This window comes from Mandrillus leucophaeus, unplaced genomic scaffold, assembly GCF_000951045.1.
Source record: "Mandrillus leucophaeus isolate KB7577 unplaced genomic scaffold, Mleu.le_1.0 Scaffold600, whole genome shotgun sequence".
In the NCBI taxonomy this organism is placed as follows: Eukaryota; Metazoa; Chordata; class Mammalia; order Primates; family Cercopithecidae; genus Mandrillus; species Mandrillus leucophaeus.
The window spans coordinates 1,376,551-1,381,723 of NW_012106476.1; the positions used below are offsets into that span (position 1 = coordinate 1,376,551).

The following is a 5,173-nucleotide window of genomic DNA, read 5'->3' on the forward strand; positions in this document are numbered from 1 at the left end:
GCTTGAGCCTGGGAAGCAGAGGTTGCAGTGAGCAGAGATTGCGGCACTGCACTCCAGCCTGGGTGACAGAGTAAGGCTCCATCTCAAAAAGAAAAAAAGAATAAAAGAAATGTAGACTAGTCTGGTAGAGAATGAGAGACCAGGTGGCACAGGGGATTGTCCCAGCACTCCCAGCCCACCATACTTACTAATAAAGTAATAAAGTCATCCTAGATTAACCCACCTCAAACAAGGACATCAGAAGAACCACTCAAATTTCGTTCAGGCTTCACACAGAATCATGAGAGAGTAAAAGCTGGCAGGGCGTGTTGGCTCACACTTGTAATCCCAGCACTTTTGGGAGGCCGAGGCGGGTGGATCACCTGAGGTTGGGAGTTCAAGACCAGCCAGACCAACATGGAGAAACCCTGTCTCTACTAAAAATTTTAAAAATTAGTCAGGCGTGGTGGCACATGCCTGTAATCCCAGCTGCTCGGGAGGCTGAGGCAGGAGAATCACTTGAACCCAGGAGGCAGAGGTTGCAGTGAGCCAAGATGGCACCATTGTACTCCAGCCTGGGCAACAAGAGCGAAGCTCCATCTCAAAAAAAAAAAAAAAAAAGAATAAAAGTTGTTATTTCAAACCACTGAGTTTTCAAGTGCTTTGTTACACAGTAAAAGCTGATTAATACACTCCCTCAAAAAGGATCACATATTCAAAGGTCTCATTCTTATAAATTAACACAAAGATGACCTCCTATAATATGTCACTGATAAAACACCCTAAGAGTCTCAGAAATAAGCAATGGCAGAAGGAACTGATGTCACCCCATCCTCCCTCCAGAACTATGCATTCTGACTTACTGATCCACTGAAGACATTAGTATCAATCTGTATATTACACATCAGTAAAGCATAATTTCTATTATTCAGTTTTAGGAACATTAAATCATTAAAAATAGAAGTGTTAATATTGGCTTCATTTACCTCCATTTTGGAGCTCAGTGGTCTAGTGAATTATAAAGGCAATGTCTATTTTTCTGCTTTCTCCCGAACAGGCTAAACACAATATTAAGAAAGGGAAGACAAAGGCAATGGCAATTTCTGTTTTTCTTTTTACCAAACACACGTTCTATTCATTTGATACTATTAAATTAACGTTTGATACTCTTTGGTGTTGAGTTTTAATATTTTGGGAGGATTTTCTTTGCAAGCAGCAAAATAAAACCCAATATTGTGTCACAATTCTGTGAAACCCATTTTTGAAAATTAATCTTTAGTGACTATATTAGTCTGTTTTCATACTGCTATAAAGAATGGCCTGAGATTAGGTAATTTATAAAGGAAAGAGGTTTAATTGACTCACAGGTCAGGATGGCTGGAGAGGCCTCAGGAAACTTACAATCGTGGCAGAAGGTGAAGGCGAAGCAATGTACCTCGTTCACAAGGTCGCAGGAAGGCGAAGTGCTGAGCAAAGGGGAAAGAGCCGCTTATAAAACCATCAGATCTTGTGAGAACTCGCTCACTATCGCGAGAACAGAATGAGGGAGACCACCCCCATGATCCCTCCGCCTAGTCTCTCCTTTGCCACATGGGGATGATGGGAATCACAATTCAAGATGAGATTTGGGTGGGGATAGAAAGCCCAACCATTCCAGTTTTCCAGGAACTGAGAGGGTTCCTGGGAATTGAGACTTTCAGTGCTAAAACCAGGAAAGTACTAGGCAAACTGGGATTATTGTTTGAGATGATGATTGTTCAGCTGGCTTTTTTTTTAGTCCCTTGGTAGTTCTTTTTTCTTTCTTCTTCCCCCAGTGGCTTCTGTTTGACCTTTGCTATACAAAATCTGAGGCAACTGAAAAGGCTGGACAGTGCCAAGTAGGGATATTTTGGGTGGTTTCTATTTTCTAAGTGTTTTTAGTAAGAAAAGTGCCACCAACCTTTGCTGAAATAACACCTCAGTACTCTGAGTAGTAGTTTCTGAAAACTCTAAGATAATCAGGATGATTCTGAGTGTTACTTGTCCTCAGAGAAAAAGGTTGTATGTGTTTAATTAAAACTAGATGTTTTTTAAATGTGGCCTGGACAACAGACAGACAAATGTCACATGTTCTCACTTATTTGTGGGATCTGAAAATAAAAACAATTGAACTCATGGACAGAGAGAGCAGAAAAATGGTTACCAGAGGCTAGAAAGGGTAATGGCGGGTGGGGGAGGTGGAGATAGTTAATGGGTACAAATAAAGTAGTGGGAATAACACCTACTATTTGATAGCACAACAGGTGACTATAGTCAATAATAACTTAGTTGTACATTTTAAAATAACTAAGAGTTTAAGTGGATTGTTTGCAACTGAAAGGATAAATGTTTGAGGGGATAGATCCTGCGTTCTCCATGATGTGATTATTTCACATTGGATGCCTGTATGAAAACACCTCATGAACCCCATAAACACCTACTATGTATCCAAAATATTAAAAATTTAATAAAAATAATAAATTAGTAAAAGTGGCCTAGAAAATTATGAATTTTCTCATCAAAATGCAAACATAGTCATTTAATTAATGTTTAAATAATGCTTATAATTGGCATCCTTATTTAAAGCAAATTTACACTGGAGTAATATTTATATACTATATATATTTTTTTATAGCAAATTGAAGTTCTGTATATTTACAGTGTATTTTTTACTCATTTTATTTACACATATTTAATTTATATATTTAATTTATATACTTATATATTTAAGTTATATATGTATATATTTATTATATTTAAATTTACAGTGTATTTTTTACTCATTTTATTGGAGTTGAGCATTAAATTTCATATTTTAAAAGGATATATAGAAATTTTACTTAGTTTTTCTTTTATGTTCTTTTTAGTCAGCACTATGAATTATTTCATGTTGAATCAGCAACATAACCCCCAATTATATCATTAGTCTAATGACAACATACTGTTTTTAAATGATGAAGTTTCTGAGAATACACTGCAAATAAAATTAGGAAATTTTTGTTTGTTTGTTTTTGAGACAGAGTCTCGCTCTGTTACCCAGGCTAGAGTGCAGTGGTGCGATCTCAGCTCACTGCAACCTCTGCCTCCCAGGTTCAAGTGATTCTCCTGCCTTGGCCTCCTGAGCTGGGACTACAGGTGCCCACCACCACGCCCAGCTAATTTTTGTATTTTTAGTAGAGACAGGGTATCACCATATTGGCCAGGCTGATCTCAAACCCCTGACCTTGTGATCCACCCGCCTCGGCCTCCCAAAGTGCTAGGATTACAGGTATGAGCCACCACGCCTGGCCAGGAATGTTCTTATGTTACAATATAACATTTCAAAATGCAAAGTCCATATTTTTTATTTATGTACATATATTGTGTATGTGTTTGTGTGTGTGTCTGAATGGGCGGGGGAGAGAAAGAATGAATCTTGGCTGCTAGCAACAGAAACGTGCCCTCTGCTGTTCAGTGCCCCTCACATTTTAATGTGCACACGAATCACTTGGGAAGCTTCTTAAAATGCAGATTCTGATTCTGGAGTAGGTCTCGTGGTTCCCGAGATTCTTTATTTCTAACAACCTTTCATATGACACCGATCCTCCCCAGCTGCCGGCCACCCTTTGAGCGGCAAGATTCTAGCAAGCCTGCAGGAAGTAAGATGCACCGTCATCCTGGTAACTCCTGTGGCTTCACCCTGTCATATGTTCTGCATTGCACTTCCCTTTCTGCATCATCTTATTTCCTTATTTGTTTACAGGTGTGTTGTCTGTCTTCCTCACATGGTGTTAACTCCAGTATCTCCAGTATCTGCCACTAATGAATAATGAGCCACCAGTACTAAAGATCTATTGGTTAAATAATGTATATGCACAAAGACATGGTGTATGTGTGGTGCAGGCTACCAGACAGAATCCTTGTATATATTAATACAAGGCAAAGTGTTACCACTTAAGAACATGGGTACATAAGTGCATTCCCCAGCTGTGACTGGCAGGCAAATTAAAGCCTCATGCTTCTGTGTCCTCATCCATAAAATGGGAGTGATAATAACTGCAGTCACAGTACTGTTGTGAGACCGAACAAGTCACTACATGTGACATAGAAAGGTGACTGCCACTTAATAAACACATTGTAAATGTGAGCTCATACGTTATGTTTTTTAACACTAACAGGTGTTTTATTTATAAAACCTGGAAGTGACTGGGGGTGGTAGCTCACGCCTGTAATCCCAGCACTTTGGGAGGCCGAGGTTGGGGGATCACAAGGTCAGGAGTTCAAGACCAGCCTGGCCAATATGGTGAAACCCCGTCTCTACTAAAATTACAAAAATCAGCTGGGCGTGGCGGCAGGCACCTGTAGTCTCAGCAAAATTAACTGGGTATGATGGCGGGTGCCTGTAGTCTCAGCTACTCCAGAGGCTGCCTGGGCGACAGAGTGAGACTCCATCTCAAAAAACAAAACAAAAGAAAACAAACAAAAAAAAAACCTAGAAGCTTCTTAAGGTGGCAGACATATCCTGTGCTGTATCTGAAAGGGATCAAGACTAGATGAGTAGTTTCCAAACTCTCCTTTGCAGAGATGCAGAGGGTCTGTGGAAATCTCTAAGGCCTATCTCTGAGGGAACAGTGGACAGAAAAGTAGATAGAATCCAGCAATCAGGGCTCTGTCCCTACCACCAATACCGCACAAAGTAGCCCCACCCTCTCTTTTATTACCTGCTGACATTTCAAATAAGCTTCCCAAATAAAGAGATGTGTCACTCTACATGAAATTAACTTGAGAAGCACAGGACAAGGTAATTTTAAAATCTTTGTTCAACTCTATAATCTTATCAATTCCTAGAGACTCAGGCATTCAATAGCCCTTCTTATGACTCACTGCAATCTTCAGGTAGGTCTTCAATATACATTAATGTTATGTATTAGTTATAAATTACATATTAAGGTATAGTAAATAAATTACTGACTGAGGCTTGGTAAGATCAGTTTCAGGAGAATGGAGATCATAACTGTTGGTTGAGATGGATTAAGAAGTGGAAGAAATAGAAACTTTGAGCAGCCTCTACACTTTAGAGACAAGTAGGTCTGGAGAAGGAGATAACATCTGAGGAAGGTTAAAGACCAAAGGAAGATTCTTTCATGGACGACAGCATCCATGCAGATGAGGGCATTGATTTTTTTTTTTTTTTTTT

At 39.4% G+C, this 5,173-nt stretch overlaps 1 protein-coding gene across 1 annotated transcript in view; it reads right to left on the bottom strand.

Moving 5' to 3' along the window:
* BACH1 (BTB and CNC homology 1, basic leucine zipper transcription factor 1) overlaps nt 1-5,173 on the bottom strand; it is a 167,888-nt gene that overhangs the window by 76,683 nt on the left and 86,032 nt on the right. The window contains exon 2 of the mRNA XM_011999787.1: nt 1,345-1,445. The gene's annotated coding sequence lies outside the window, so the exon portion shown is untranslated. The remainder of the gene's footprint in view (nt 1-1,344; nt 1,446-5,173) is intronic.